Below are 15,412 nucleotides of genomic sequence, written 5' to 3'. Positions count from 1 at the left end.
CTCCTGGGTAACTTCATCGTAGCTCTTAATACTCTCTTTCTGTCCGGAGGAGATATAATTGAAGAATTGTACACGTACCCGGCTACTTTCAAAACCCATTACTGCACTGATATTTTTCCATCCATTTTTCTTTTTTTTTTTTTTTTTTTTGCTGGAAGTTCCGTCAATACCCGCCAACCTTTAAGAGACATCATGCAGCCAGGCCTTTCGGCTTGTGGCCACACCGTCCTGAATGCGCCCGATCTCGTCAGATCTCGGAAGCTAAACGGGGCAGGGCCTGGTCAGTACTTGGATAGGAGACCTCCTAGAAATACCAGGTGCTGCAAGCTGTTTACGTCTCCTGGGTAACTTCATCGTAGCTCTTAATACTCTCTTTCTGTCTCCAGGAGATATAATTGAAGAATTGTACACGTACCCGGCTACTTTCAACACCCTTTCATGCACTGATATTTTTCCCTTCATTTTTCTATTTTTTTTTTTTTTTTTTTCTGGAAATTCCGTCAATACCCGCCAGCCTTTAAGAGACATCATGCAGCCAGGCATCTCGGCTTGCGGCCACACCATCCTGAACTCGCCCGATCTCGTCAGATCTTGGAAGCTAAACGGGGCAGGACCTGGTCGGTACATGAATGTGAGACCTCCTGGAAATACCTGGTGCTGCAAGCTTTTACGTCTCCTGGGTAACTTTATCGTAGCTCTTAATTCTCTCTTTCTGTCTGGAGGAGATATAATTGAAGAATTGTACACGTACCCGGCTACTTTCAACACCCTTTCCTGCACTGATATTTTTCCCTCCATTTTTCTATTTTTTTTTTTTTTTTTTGCTGGAAATTCCGTCAATACCCGCCAACCTTTAAGAGACAACATACAGCCAGGCATCTCGGCTTGCGGCCACACCATCCTGAACTCGCCCGATCTCGTCAGATCTTGGAAGCTAAACGGGGCAGGACCTGGTCGGTACATGAATGTGAGACCTCCTGGAAATACCTGGTGCTGCAAGCTTTTACGTCTCCTGGGTAACTTCATCGTAGCTCTTAATACTCTCTATCTGTCTGGAGGAGATATAATTGAAGTATTGTACACGTACCCAGCTACTGTCAACACCCTTTGCTGCACTGATATTTTTCCATCCATTTTTCTTTTTTTTTTTTTTTTTTGCTGGAAGTTCCGTCAATACCCGCCAACCTTTAAGAGACATCATGCAGCCAGGCCTCTCAGCTTGCGGCCACACCGTCCTGAATGCGCCCGATCTCGTCAGATCTCGGAAGCTAAACGGGGCAGGGCCTGATCAGTACTTGGATGGGAGACCTCCTAGAAATACCAGGTGCTGCAAGCCTTTTACGTCTCCTGGGTAACTTCATCGTAGCTCTTAATACTCTCTTTCTGTCTCCAGGAGATATAATTGAAGAATTGTACACGTACTAGGCTACTTTCAACACCCTTTGCTGCACTGATATTTTTCCCTCCATTTTTCTTTTTATTTTATTTTTTTGCTGGAAGTTCCGTCAATATCCGCCAGCCTTTAAGAGACATCATGCAGCCAGGCCTCTTGGCTTGTAGTCACACCGTCCTGAACGCGCCCGATCATATCAGATTTCGGAAGCTAAACGGGGCAGGGCCTGGTCAGTACTTGGATGTGTGACCTCCTGGAAATACCAGGTGCTGCAAGCTTTTTACTTCTCCTGGGTAACTTCATCGTAGCTCTTAATACTCTCTTTCTGTCTCCAGGAGATATAATTGAAGAATTGTACACGTACCCGGCTACTTTCAACACCCTTTGCTGCACTGGTATATTTCCCTCTATTTTTCTTTTTTTTTTTTGGTGGCAGTTCCGTCAATACCCGCCAGCCTTTAAGAGACAACATGCAGCCAGGCCTCTCGGCTTGTGGCCACACCGTCCTGAACGCGCCCGATCTCGTAAGATCTCGGAAGCTAAACGGGGCAGGACCTGGTCAGTACTTGGATGGGAGACCTCCTGGAAATACCTGGTGCTGCAAGCTTTTACGTCTCCTGGGTAACTTTATCGTAGCTCTTAATTGCCTCTTTCTGTCTGGAGGAGATATAATTGAAGAATTGTACACGTACCCGGCTACTTTCAACACCCTTTGCTGCACTGATATTTTTCCCTCCATTTTTCTATTTTTTTTTTTTTTTTTTTGCTGGAAATTCCGTCAATACCCGCCATCCTTTAAGAGACATCATGCAGCCAGGCATCTCGGCTTGCGGCCACACCATACTGAACGCGCCCGATCTCGTCAGATCTCGGAAGCTAAACGGGGCAGGGCCTGGTCAGTACTTGGTTGGGTGATCTCCTGGAAATACCAGGTGCTGCAAGCTTTTTACGTCTCCTGGGTAACTTCATCGTAGCTCTTAATACTCTCTTTCAGTCTGGAGGAGATATAATTGAAGAATTGTACATGTACCCGGCTACTTTCAACAGCCTTTGCTGCACTGATATTTTTCCCTCCTTTTTTCTTTTTTTTTTTTTTTTTTTTGCTGGAAGTTCCGTCAATACCCACCAGCCTAAAGAGACATCATGCACCAGGGCCTCTTGGCTTTCAGCCACACCGTCCTGAACGCGCCTGATCTCATCATATCTCGGAAGCTGAACGGGGCAGGGCCTGTTCAGTACTTGCATGGGAGACCTGCTGGAAATAAAAGGTGCTGCAAGCATCTTACGTCTCCTGAGTAACTTCATCGTAGCTCTTAATACTCTCTTTCTGTCTGGAAGAGATATAATTGAAGAATTGTACACGTACCCGGCTACTTTCAACACCCGTTGCTGCACTGATATTTTTCCCTCCATTTTTCTTTTTTCTTTTTTTTTTGCTGGAAGTTCCGTCAATACCGTCCAGCCTTTAAAAGACATCATGCAGCCAGGCCTCTCGGCTTGTGGCCACACCGTCCTGAATGCGCCCGATCTCGTAAGATCTCGGAAGCTAAACGGGGCAGGGCCTGGTCAGTACTTGGATGGCTGACCTCCAAGAAATACCAGGTGCTGCATGCTTTTTACGTCTCCTGGGTAACTTCATCGTAGCTCTTAATACTCTCTTTCTGTCTGCAGGAGATATAATTGAAGAATTGTACACGTACCCGGCTACTTTCAACACCCTTTCCTGCACTGATATTTTTCCATCCATTTTTTTATTTTTATTTTTATTTTATTTTTCTGCTGGAAGTTCCGTCAATACCCGTCAACCTTTAAGAGACATCATGCAGCCAGGCGTCTCGGCTTGTGGCCACACCGTCCTGAATGCGCTCGATCTCGTCAGATCTCGGAAGCTAAACGGGGCAGGGCCTGGTAAGTACTTAGATGGGAGACCTCCTGGAAATACCAGGTGCTGCAAGCTTTTTACATCACTTGGGTAACTTCATCGTAGCTCTTAATACTCTCTTACAGTCTGGAGGAGATATAATTGAAGAATTGTACACGTACCCGGCTACTTTCAACACCCTTTGCTGCACTGATATATTTCCCTCCATTTTTCTTTTTTCTTTTATTTTTTGCTGGAAGTTCCGTCAATACCCTCCAGCCTTTAAGAGACTTCATGCAGCCAGGCCTCTTGGCTTGCGGCCACACCGTCCTGAACGCGCCCGATCTCGTCAGATCTCGGAAGCTGAACGGGGCAGGGCCTGGTCAGTACTTGGATGGGTGACCTCCTGGAAATACCAGGTGCTGCAAGCTTTTTTCGTCACTTGGGTAACTTCATCGTAGCTCTTAATACTCTCTTTCAGTCTGGAGGAGATATAATTGAAGTATTGTTCACATACCCGGCTACTTTCAACAACCTTTCCTGCACTGATATTTTTCCCTCCATTTTTCTATTTTTTTTTTTTTTTTTTTTGCTGGAAATTCCGTCAATACCCGCCAGCCTTTAAGAGACATCATGCAGCCAGGAATCTCGGCTTGCGGCCACACCGTCCTGAACGCGCCCGATCTCGTCAGATCTCGGAAGCTAAACGGGGCAGGACCTGGTCAGTACTTGAATGTGAGACCTCCTGGAAATACCTGGTGCTGCAAGCTTTTACGTCTCCTGGGTAACTTTATCGTAGCTCTTAATACTCTCTTTCTGTCTGGAGGAGATATAATTGAAGTATTGTACACGTACCCAGCTACTGTCAACACCCTTTGCTGCACTGATATTTTTCCATCCATCTTTTTATTTTTATTTTTATTTTATTTTTCTGCTGGAAGTTCCGTCAATACCCGCCAACCTTTAAGAGACATCATGCAGCCAGGCGTCTTGGCTTGTGTCCACACCGTCCTGAATGCACCCGATCTCGTCAGATCTCGGAAGCTAAACGGGGCAGGGCCTGATCAGTACTTGGATGGGAGACCTCCTGGAAATACCAGGTGCTGCAAGCTTCTTACATCTCCTGGGTAACTTCATCATAGCTCTTAATACTCTCTTTCTGTCTGGAGGAGATATAATTGAAGAATTGTACACGTACCCGGCTACTTTCAACTCCCTTTGCTGCACTGAAATTTTTCACTCCATTTTTCTTATTTCTTTTTTTTTTGCTGGCAGTTCCGTCAATACCCGCCAGCCTTTAAGAGACATCATGCAGCCAGGCCTCTTGGTTTGCGGCCACACCGTCCTGAACGCGCCCAATCTCATCAGATCTCGGAAGCTAAACGGGGCAGTGTCTATTCTGTACTTGGATGGGAGACCTCCTGGAAATACCAGGTGCTGCAAGCTTCTTACGTCTCCTGGGTAACTTCATCATAGCTCTTAATACTCTCTTACTGTCTGGAGGAGATATAATTGAAGAATTGTACACGTACCCGGCTACTTTTAACACCCTTTGCTGCACTGATATTTTTCCTTCCATTTCTCTTTTTTCTTCTTTATTTTGCTGGAAGATCCGTCAATACCCTCCTGCCTTTAAGAGACATCATGCAGCCAGGCCTCTTGGCATGATGACACATTGTCCTGAACGCGCCCGAACTCATCAGATCTCGGAAGCTAAACGGGGCAGGGCCTGGTCAGTACTTGAATGTGAGAACTCCTAGAAATACCAGGTGCTGCAAGCTTTTTACGTCTCCTGGGTAACTTCATCGTAGCTCTTAATACTCTCTTTCTGTCTGGAGGAGATATAATTGTAGAATTGTACACGTACCCGGCTACTTTCAACACCCTTTCCTGCACTGATATTTTTCCCTCCATTTTTCTATATATTTTTTTTTTTTTTTTTGCTGGAAGTTCCGTCAATACCCGCCAACCTTTAAGAGACATCATGCAGCCAGGCCTCTCGGCTTGCGGACACAAAGTCCTGAACGCGCCCGATCTCGTCAGAAATGGGAAACTAAATGGGCCAGGGCCTGGTTAGTACTTGGATGGGTGACCTCCTGGAAATACCAGGTGCTGCCAACTTTTTACGTCTCCTGGGGAACTTCATCGTAGCTCTTAATACTCTCTTTCTGTCTGGAGGAGATATAATTGAAGAATTGTACACGTACCCGGCTACTTTCAACACCCTTTGCTGCACTGGTATTTTTCCCTCCATTTTTAATTTTTTTTTCTGCTGGAAGTTCCGTCAATACCCGCCAGCCTTTAAGATACATCATGCAACCAGGCCTCTTGGTTTGCGGCCACACCGTCTTGAACGCGCCCGATCTCAACAGATCTTGGAAGCTAAACGGGGCAAGGCCTGGTCAGTACTTGGATGGGTGACCTCCTGGAAATACCAGGTGCTGCCAGCTTTTTACGTCTGCTGGGTAACTTTATCGTAGCTCTTAATACTCTCTTTCAGTCTGGAGGAGATATAATTGAAGTATTGTACATTTACCCAGCTACTTTCAACACCCTTTCCTGAACTGATATTTTTCCCTTCATTTTTCTATTTTTTTTTTTTTTTTTTTTCTGGAAGTTCCGTCAATATCTGCCAGCCTTTAAGAGACATCATGCAACCAGGCATCTCGGCTTGCGGACACACATTCCTGAACGCACCCGATCTCGTCAGATCTCGGAAGCTGAACGGGGCAGGGCCTGGTCAGTACTTGGATGGGTGACCTCCTGGAAATACCAGGTGCTGCAAGCTTTTTACGTCCCCTGGGTAACTTCATCGTAGCTCTTAATACTCTCTTTCAGTCTGGAGTAGATATAATTGAAGAATTGTACACGTACCCGGCTACTTTCAACACACTTTGCTGCACTGATATGTTTCCCACCATTTTTCTTTTTTCTTTTTTTTTTTTGCTGGAAGTTCCGTCAATACCCGCCAACCTTTAAGAGACATCATGCAGCCAGGCCTCTCGGCTTGCGGACACAGAGTCCTGAACGCGCCCGATCTCGTCAGAAATGGGAAACTAAATGGGCCAGGGCCTGGTTAGTACTTGGATGGGTGACCTCCTGGAAATACCAGGTGCTGCCAGCTTTTTACGTCTCCTGGGGAACTTCATCGTAGCTCTTAATACTCTCTTTCTGTCTGGAGGTGATATAATTGAAGAATTGTACACGTACCCGGCTACTTTCAACACCCTTTGCTGCACTGGTATTTTTCCCTCCATTTTTAATTTTTTTTTTTGCTGGAAGTTCCGTCAATACCCGTCAGCCTTTAAGAGACATCATGCAGCCAGACATCTCGGCTTGCGGCCACACCGTCCTGAACGCGGTCGATCTCATCAGATCTCGGAAGCTAAACGGTGCAGGGCCTCGTCAGTACTTGGATGGGTGACCTCCTGGAAATACCAGGTGCTGCAAGCATTTTCGTCTCCTGGGTAACTTCATCGTAGCTCTTAATACTCTCTTTCTGTCTGGAGGAGATATAATTGAAGAATTGTACACGTTCCCGGCTACTTTCAACACCCTTTCCTGCACTGTTATTTTTCCCTCCATTTTTTTATTTTTTTATTTTTTATTTTTTGCTGGAAATTCCGTCAATACCTGCCAGCCTTTAAGAGACATCATGCAGCCAGGCATCTCGGCTTGCGGCCACACCGTCCTGAACGTGCCCGATCTCGTCAGACCTTGGAAACTAAACGGGCCAGGGCCTGGTTAGTACTTGGATGGGTGACCTCCAGGAAATACCAGGTGATGCAAGCTTTTTACGTCTCCTGGGTAACTTCATCGTAGCTCTTAATACTCTTTATCTGTCTGGAGGAGATATAATTGAAGTATTGTACACTTTGTCTTAGGGACAGTCTGGCTAGCAGTGACTGAGTGGTTGACAGACGACAAGCAACGGAATGTACGTGCTCTGTGATGTCATAGCAGTCAGCTGAGAGAGGCTCGTGATGTCATCGCTGAGCTGTCTGTCTGTCTGTCTGTCTCTCTCTCTCTCTTTCTCTCTCTCTCTCTCTCTCTCTCTTCCTCTCAATTCAATTCATTTGTATTGTCAAAGCAATTGGACATACATACATACATATATATATATATATATATATACATACATACATACATCCATACATACTAGAAAGTCATTACTATGTTATCTTAAAGGCTAACTAAGCAGAACATATATCATTATAGAACAGAGTTCATAGGTCAACACATGGTTTTAGGGAACAGGCACGTGGGTCATACCGTTTGACAATGTCTCCAAGGTTCTCATCGTAAATAACAAACAGAAATCAAACTATCTTCTGGGCTGACCTTCTAGCTTGACCGTATCTTTCTTAAGTATACAAGAGAGAAAAACAGGTGTAAGAAAATAATTTCTAATTTTCCTTCTACACATATATACATACATACATACATATGTTGCGTTATGTTGGGTGTATTTGGATAAGAGCATTTGGGCTCTGAGCTGAAACACTGATCTAAAGAAGACCTCTCCCCCCCCAAAGTTATCAGATTTCCTTAGCTCATCAGCTTGGAACTGGTTTGCATCAAAGTGACAGTTTTGGGGAGGATGGCACCGAGAAGAGGCCAAATAGTTTGGAATTCTGCTATGAGATGTCTGGAGAAAGGGGCCTGTAGGTGATAAAAACTCTTTGAAGTGGATGAGAGCCGAAATCCCGACATAGAGCTACGAACCCGGGCCAACCGGCATTTCCAAAAGATGGCATGGATTGACATCAGTCATAAATAAAGCCTCCCTCCAATAGGACACTGGGGGCTGAAACCGAAATCCAATCTCAAGAACTCAGGGACCAATCACCTACTGATCTGACAGACTATAAGGAACAGCGGACAGTCTTTGTCTCTCTCTCTCTCTCACCTGAACCAGAAACTCGCTGCCACAGCTCAACCTGTAGCTCTGTTGCCAGAACCGGAATCAGAAACCAACCAAGTCTTTGCCGGCAACAGAAGAGTTAAACTGGGAGAAGGAGATTGAGCGAAGAATTATTTTAAAGGACTTTATTAAATAAATAACTTCACAGACCCACCTGATCAGTGGAGTTTTACAGCTGGACAATTGACTAAGTCGACTGAATACGAAAGTGTCAGTCACGTAAATAGCTATTTGAGTTTTAAGAAACTTGACCCTTGGAACAAACAGGGCCCTGCTTTCCTCAAAGACTTTGTCTTCAAGTAACTACGGTGGAACCCTGCTTACAAAGAAGATTTTGTGCACAACCTTGGAGCCTTCAAACCAATGGAAAATCTGTTTGGAAAAGACTCTACATTCGCGAAACCCCAACTTCCAGGTGCATCGACTGAGTGGAAGTTCTTGGACAAAGCCGAACCGGACTGCCTTTGTTCCAAACCACACGGACCTCGTGCCGTGTGCTGTTATCTGAGCCCGAAGCCAGAGAGGCCTCTCTGCGACGAAGTTCACATAACTTTAACAGTTTGGAGTTTGTGATTCATGACATTTGAGAAATCAATTAGAAATGTTAATCTGTGATTCATAACTCTAGAATGTGTAATATCATTTAGTTTTCTTAAATATAAATGTGAGTTGCATTAAACTGTTTTGTTGATAATTTTAGAAATAAAATCTGTCAACGCCGAGAAATATCTTCTCATTCCTGTTTAACTGTTTAGTCTGAAATTGACACAAGTTAATAGACATTAGATTATTGGTGGCCCTGCCTATCCTTAATCATTGAATAATAATCAGTTAAGGGAAATTGTGGTAACAAATAGGATCTTTCTCGGCACCTAAACGTAAATGAGACTGATATATATATAACGAGAAGTTACCTGACATAAATACTAACCTGCGTAGTTATTTAATGTCTGACTAATAATACTAACGAGAGACTCACCTTCGAAGAAGACTGGATAGGGAGATATAAATAGCAATGGGGAGACTCTTGTACTTGGTGTGGCTCTATCCATATAGTGGGGCCAGCAGGTGCAGCAATAGAAGCTCAGCCTGGGGAGACTGGATTTAGCATTTCCTCTCCATTTTGATAACTATCCATAATCATTTCTGCAAAATACTTCTATGATACCTATGTATGTTTTTTACTTGTACTATATTATACTATCAAGTATCAGTGTACACATACAATGTGACCTGTTACATTAATACAGAGGCCACGGAAGGCCAGATCACTAATAGCCACTGTCCCCTGATATTACACTTTTTTACAATCACTTTGGCACTCATTTCAGAACCTTGATGTCATTTTTCAAAACTCTAGACACTAAACTCACACCCGATGATCAAAATGCACATTTTTCAAAACTCTAACACTTTTTTACAATTGCTTGGATACAATACACATCAACCTCAGATCATTTGTTCATTGAACTAAAATGACACAACTTAACATCAAAGTATTACCATTTCAAAATGCAATTCACACATTACATCTGAGATCACTGTCTATTCATTTCATTACAAAGATCTAACTATCAATTGATACAGCTGCTCAAAATGATAAGTGACTGTTGCATTACTCTTAATGCATAGTTTTATGGAAACTGACAAACAGTATTCCATGTTTCGATCATGAAAGTTTCAGGATAATGAGATCCATTGACATCAATAACCGAGGAGCATGAACCAGTTGGACTACATTATCTATGGATGTAATATTTCATCATCATTCATCATCATGTAGCACTTTTCCACACCATGTTTGCAGTGTGGAAGGAAAGTTAGAAATGTTTTCTCTAATACCTGTTTTTCTCTCTTGTATACTTAAGAAAGATAAGGTCAAGCTAGAAGGTCAGGCCAGAAGGTAGTTTGATTTCTGTTTGTTATTTACGATGAGAATCTTGGAGACAATGTCAAACAGTATGATTGAAGTGCCTGCTCCCTAATCCATGTGTTGATCTATGAACTCTGTCCTATAATGATATAAATTCTGCTTAGCTAACTTTTAAGATAACATAGTAATGACTTTCTGATTATAACCAGCTCTTTGATTTTTGTGTATAAAAGCTCTGACTGTTAAAATGAAGGCAGAGCGACTTTGGGATCTACTTGAGTCACTGTTCCTCTCCACGCTGCGTGTATTAAAGGCATTGCAACTAACGCTCCAACCTGGTTGAAGATGATTGTTCTTCCACATCAGATTTGACATTACTGTATGTATGCAGGCCCTTGTAATTGCTTTTCCAATACTGCCAACTGGTTATTGATGATTGATTTCACATTGTGGTACGAGTATCGAGTGAAATGAGTGCTATCCACCCCAGCAACACAGTGATAACATGGAGCCGGCAAGTCATCCAGGTCACAATAGAGGTCAAGCAGTGGGAGGAGGAAGACGTGGTGGTCAAAGGAATGGAAGGGGACATGCACCCCTTCTGAGAGGTGGTCGTGGGCCTCGTCATAGAGGAGGGCTTAGGCCTCACCAGAGAGGCAGCCATGGGCCTCATTTGAGAGGTGTTGGGGGAACGTGGTAGAGGACAAGGCCACGGACCAGACAGCGGCAGCAACAGCAAATAGTGTCCAGTGAAATCCGAGAAATAGTTGTAGAGCATGTTGTAAATCATGGCATGACCATGACTGAGGCAGCTACAATGATTCAATCAAACCTCAGAATCAACTCAGGATCAACTGTGGCCTCAATCATCAGAAATGTCCATACTGAGAAGCGGCAAGTCTTCAGCATGCACTAAACATTAGGCTACTCTCAATTGTCAAATGACTGTATACTGCATACCAATGTGTAGCACAGAGTATAGTGTGCCTTTTGAAAGAAATGCAGACAGAGTGAAGCAGCTGATGACTGAGTATGTTCAGGTATGTTCAGTTTCAAGATGCCTCTTGTGAAAAATGGTTGTGAGAACCTGAACCTGAACACAGGGCTGATGGAAATTCAGAAGTACCGTAATCAATCCTTTGTTTTACACTAAGCCAGGTGAGGAACACTGCAGTTGACATTTTACTGTAGTTTTGTTCTTTTTTGTAGCTAATTATTGTTGCATGGCTTCAAAGAAACCTATGGTGTGATTTGATTGTATTGCATCAATACATTTCAGATTTTGTTCAATGATTCCACTGTGTCTGTAGTATTCTCTCTACTAGTCCTTTTACAGTGATGTATTTATGTGTAGTACCATAATGAAACATGTATCACATATTTTGTACTACAATATTTAATGATTGTACGAACAACTACACAGTGAAACTATCGGTATCTTCTGTGTGGGTGATCTAAATAAATGTTACTATGGTATTTCATGATAAATGAATTATTTGAACCAACAAGTCTGCAAGTGCAAGGTTTCTTTAAAGATATGAATGCACAATGCAATGTTTTGAACATTGGACAGCCTGTGTTACAAGTGATGACCGTTTTGAGTTTTGTGTCTAGAGTTTTGAAAAATGACATCAAGGTTCTGAAATTAGTGACAAAGTGATTGTAAAAAACTGTATATTCATCCTATTTAATGTGCTCTTTTAAAATGTACTTTTCTTTTTTATGTTGCCATTTCTGTTCTACCAATGTTTCAGTTGTTAGCCAAAGATTGACAGAGTACATCTCATACACACAGGCCAGACAGCAAGGATTTCTTTTTGAAATTCAATTACAAATGCTGCATGAACTCATCAATACGATTAGAGCTCCTGAAAGCAATATAACTAACTCACTCTACAGCATCTCATTAGCAGTGAAAAGAAACCAAGAAAGTTGGGACAGTCGACTGTTTACCACTATGTAACATCACCTTTTCTTTTAATAACACTTATTAAGCACTTGGGCACTGAAGACACCACTTGGTTAAGTTTAGCAAGTGGGATTTCCCCCCATTCATCCATTATGCATTTCCTCAGCTGCGCAACTGCACAGGGCCTTCGTTGTCTTAATTTGCACTTCATAGTGCGCCACACATTCTCAATTCGGAGACAGATCAGGACTGCAGGCAGGCCATGCTAGCACCCGCACTCTCTGCCTACGCAACCATGCGCTTGTAATCTGGGCAGAATGTGGTTTGGCGTTATCCTGCTGAAAAATGCAGGGATGTCCCTGGAAAAGACGATGTCTGGATGGCAGCATATGTTGCTCCAAAATGTGTACATCTCTTTCTGCAAAAATGGTGCCCTCACAGATGTGCGAGTTACATGACAGACAGACACTCATACACACTGTCACACCCACACACACACACACACTTTCACAGACAGACACACGCACACACACTCACTTTCACACAGAGACAGACACACAAACACAGAGACAGACACACACACACTCACTTTCACACAGAGACACACAAACACATACACTTTCACACAGACACACACACACATACATACATACATACATACATATATAAGGAAAAGAAACAATACATTTAAAAATCACAAAAAGATGTAATAAAGTACAGAAAATCTAAATGTAATAAAATGTGATCTTTAATACACACAAATATGTATGGCTGGTCGGATGCGTCTTGGACTCGGGTTCCTCTTCATTACGTATAATGCTTTTGCCTTTTGCTATAGCTTTCCGTGGAGGGGATCGTGGGTGAGTTTGTACCATTCTTGGGAGGCTCTGCCTTGTTGGGGCGGAGCTGTGATCCAGGTGAACAGCAGATCGGACATAGGTGGGCATGTGGGCGGAGGAGGAAGGCCGGTCAAGCAAATAAGCTTGCTAAGGTACGCAGCAGCAGCAAGCAGCCCCACCATCCAGTCAGCCAGCCAGTCTGGCTGGCAGTGACTGAGTGGTTGACAGACGGCAAGCAACGGAATGTACGTGCTCTGTGATGTCATAGGAGTCACCTGAGAGAGATGTTTGTGATGTCATCGCTGAGCTGGCTGGCTCTGTGTGTCTTGCTGGCTGTGTGTGTGTGTGTGAGAGAGAGAGAGACTTTTTGACTTTTATCAGACTTCATTGCCTGTTTGCAACACGCAATAATTCATACAAAAGAAAATAAATAAATAAATAAAAAATAGTGTTCCCCTTTGTTTGTCTCCCCCCAACAAGCATTAACTCCGCCACTGATCTGTACACTTTTAAAGAAAGCAACCCAATACACACAACAAAACAACCATCAAATACTAAACCCTATAAATGAATTACATAATAAAAACCAACTCCCCGTCATACAATTCACAAAGGGCATCGTTAATACACCAGACCTGTTCAAAACTCTCCAAATCATTCATCAGCCTGTAATAGTTAAACTCTAGTCTGACTCTGCACTTGACCAGCATGGCAAACACTCTCACTGCATCCTCACTGCCCTCCCCACACACTCTGTTCTTCCTAGTCTTATAGACGGCCATTTTAGCCTGGCCCAGCAAGAAGTTTACCAGCTGGTCCACATGTTTGGTCTTTCTGGTGTATCGCGCCCCTAAAATAAAAACCTTTGTGTTAAAAATCAGGTTAAGATCAGTAAAAAGACGAGTTAAAAGACTAAAAATGGGTGACAACCGAGAGCAAGTGCTGAAACAGTGAAACACGGTCTCTCTCTGAGCACAGAATGGGCAGGCGTCGGACACAGCAGGGTTAAGAACAGTAATAAAAGAATTGACAGCAATAATGGTGTGTAACACCCTCCACTGCAGATTGCCAGCTCTCTTATTGAGGGGGGCTTGTACAGGCTTCTCCAGGCGGGCGCAGTGTCTTCCCCCAGCCCCAGCCTGTAAAGTAATTTTAGGAATCACAAAGAAACAGTTGAAAGTGCTAAATAAGTATTTTGATGCACCATATTAATTTAGGAAATTTACATGTTGTTTTTCATCAGCTTCTGTATCTGATGGCTCCACATCACTGGCTGGATTGACAGCAACGACACTCTAAAAAAAGAAGTGTTAAGTTTGAGCATTCAGGACTTGTTTTGAAGATCCTGAATATCACTGGTCCACAATTTATCTGTGAAACTATGGGTTAATCTCCATATACAAAATACTTTTCACACACACTTTAAATTTACAACTAAATTCACATGTTGATGTCTTTCGTCAGCTTCTGTATTTGATGGCTCAATATAACTGGTTGCATTAACAGCAACGGCACACTACAAGAAAATAACATTATATTTAAACATTCAGGACTGGTTTAGCATCACCTCGAATATCCCTAGCCCTTGAGGTCGATTGTTATTGTGGTCTTCAAGACCAGTGCTTCTCAACCTTAGTCCTGGAGGAGGCCCACTGTCTGCTGATTTTCATTACAACAACATTGTAGGTTATATCAGTGACTGTGGTCCTAAAGTACCCCTATGCCTGCTGTTTTTTTTCCAGTTGAGCTCTTAATTACCTAATTGGCTTAACTGAAGCCATTTAACCCTTTTCCCAGGTCTTTGGTTGTTGATGAGTTACAAAGAGCTGGATTGTGGCCCGCGATGACTGGAAGTGAAGAACACTCACTCTAGGCCTTTAACTTAATGTTCATATGTAGGGGCCTATCCATCTGATTTGTTTTTGCACATTTATTAACAGAAAAATTGATGGTACATGAAATCATCTGAGCTGAAAAATATAATGTTCCACCAATAATAAAATAAATGTATTAATTAAAATTATAGAGATAATAGAATGTTCACAGATTATTAGTTCAGAAAATAAAATATTTTTTTATATCTTAAATAGAATTAACACTCAAATCAGTTGTAGGGTAAACAAGGTCTATTTTTTGGATTGATTTTATAATTATACATGTATGGCTGCATGAAGCTTACCTGAGAATCTGATATTTTAGTAACTTTGTGGCTTCTTGTTGGGTAGTCCACGTTTGCCGCCGTTCTTTTTCTGTAAATGTAAATCAAAAGGCAATAATTACATACTGTAATTAAAATACAAAAAGTATAAACATTGTATTATTATTTTTGTATCCTGTTTCTCCATCTCGATGCTGTTCTTTTTGGAATTGCATATCTAGGTTTACTTAAATACTGTTTATAAGATTGTAAACTCATCATCCAAATTTCTTCATTTGCCAAACTTTATGTAGTGCGCTTGCAGTTTCAGAAGAAGAAAAAAAACTGTAACAGATGGGATATGTAGTACTTTATACTCGAGTGGTCTATGCGATTACACCCTGTTGGTGTTATTAAGAACGCCAAGTACCAGAATGCAGAGCGGGACTGTTTTTTGTGCCGTGACTTGTCGGGGG

At 42.6% G+C, this 15,412-nt stretch overlaps 8 non-coding genes and 11 pseudogenes across 8 annotated transcripts; all 19 read left to right on the top strand.

Annotated features, from left to right (window-relative positions):
- Window positions 1-210: 210 nt before the first annotated feature.
- Window positions 211-329, top strand: LOC136738314 (5S ribosomal RNA). Its single transcript, XR_010812616.1, has one exon. It is a non-coding gene; the product is annotated as a 5S ribosomal RNA (ribosomal RNA).
- Window positions 330-547: 218 nt separating this feature from the next.
- Window positions 548-666, top strand: LOC136738509 (uncharacterized; annotated as a pseudogene).
- A 217-nt stretch (window positions 667-883) lies between these two features.
- On the top strand, window positions 884-1,002 carry LOC136738507 (uncharacterized; annotated as a pseudogene).
- A 215-nt stretch (window positions 1,003-1,217) lies between these two features.
- Window positions 1,218-1,336, top strand: LOC136738426 (5S ribosomal RNA). The gene has a single exon (XR_010812632.1). It is a non-coding gene; the product is annotated as a 5S ribosomal RNA (ribosomal RNA).
- A 216-nt stretch (window positions 1,337-1,552) lies between these two features.
- On the top strand, window positions 1,553-1,671 carry LOC136738431 (uncharacterized; annotated as a pseudogene).
- Window positions 1,672-1,881: 210 nt separating this feature from the next.
- On the top strand, window positions 1,882-2,000 carry LOC136738594 (5S ribosomal RNA). Its single transcript, XR_010812673.1, has one exon. It is a non-coding gene; the product is annotated as a 5S ribosomal RNA (ribosomal RNA).
- A 218-nt stretch (window positions 2,001-2,218) lies between these two features.
- On the top strand, window positions 2,219-2,337 carry LOC136738310 (5S ribosomal RNA). Its single transcript, XR_010812612.1, has one exon. It is a non-coding gene; the product is annotated as a 5S ribosomal RNA (ribosomal RNA).
- Window positions 2,338-2,888: 551 nt separating this feature from the next.
- Window positions 2,889-3,007, top strand: LOC136738405 (uncharacterized; annotated as a pseudogene).
- A 224-nt stretch (window positions 3,008-3,231) lies between these two features.
- LOC136738542 (5S ribosomal RNA) lies at window positions 3,232-3,350 on the top strand. The gene has a single exon (XR_010812645.1). It is a non-coding gene; the product is annotated as a 5S ribosomal RNA (ribosomal RNA).
- Window positions 3,351-3,566: 216 nt separating this feature from the next.
- LOC136738573 (5S ribosomal RNA) lies at window positions 3,567-3,685 on the top strand. The gene has a single exon (XR_010812653.1). It is a non-coding gene; the product is annotated as a 5S ribosomal RNA (ribosomal RNA).
- Window positions 3,686-3,905: 220 nt separating this feature from the next.
- LOC136738341 (uncharacterized) lies at window positions 3,906-4,024 on the top strand (annotated as a pseudogene).
- Window positions 4,025-4,247: 223 nt separating this feature from the next.
- LOC136738589 (5S ribosomal RNA) lies at window positions 4,248-4,366 on the top strand. Its single transcript, XR_010812668.1, has one exon. It is a non-coding gene; the product is annotated as a 5S ribosomal RNA (ribosomal RNA).
- A 215-nt stretch (window positions 4,367-4,581) lies between these two features.
- On the top strand, window positions 4,582-4,700 carry LOC136738520 (uncharacterized; annotated as a pseudogene).
- Window positions 4,701-4,916: 216 nt separating this feature from the next.
- LOC136738562 (uncharacterized) lies at window positions 4,917-5,035 on the top strand (annotated as a pseudogene).
- A 550-nt stretch (window positions 5,036-5,585) lies between these two features.
- Window positions 5,586-5,704, top strand: LOC136738442 (uncharacterized; annotated as a pseudogene).
- Window positions 5,705-5,923: 219 nt separating this feature from the next.
- LOC136738390 (uncharacterized) lies at window positions 5,924-6,042 on the top strand (annotated as a pseudogene).
- A 546-nt stretch (window positions 6,043-6,588) lies between these two features.
- LOC136738451 (uncharacterized) lies at window positions 6,589-6,707 on the top strand (annotated as a pseudogene).
- A 220-nt stretch (window positions 6,708-6,927) lies between these two features.
- Window positions 6,928-7,046, top strand: LOC136738374 (uncharacterized; annotated as a pseudogene).
- A 5,702-nt stretch (window positions 7,047-12,748) lies between these two features.
- LOC136738576 (U5 spliceosomal RNA) lies at window positions 12,749-12,863 on the top strand. Its single transcript, XR_010812656.1, has one exon. It is a non-coding gene; the product is annotated as a U5 spliceosomal RNA (small nuclear RNA).
- Window positions 12,864-15,412: the final 2,549 nt, after the last annotated feature.

Source organism: Amia ocellicauda, unplaced genomic scaffold, assembly GCF_036373705.1.
Source record: "Amia ocellicauda isolate fAmiCal2 unplaced genomic scaffold, fAmiCal2.hap1 HAP1_SCAFFOLD_56, whole genome shotgun sequence".
Lineage (NCBI taxonomy): Eukaryota > Metazoa > Chordata > Actinopteri > Amiiformes > Amiidae > Amia > Amia ocellicauda.
This window is presented reverse-complemented; position numbering and strand designations above follow the sequence as displayed.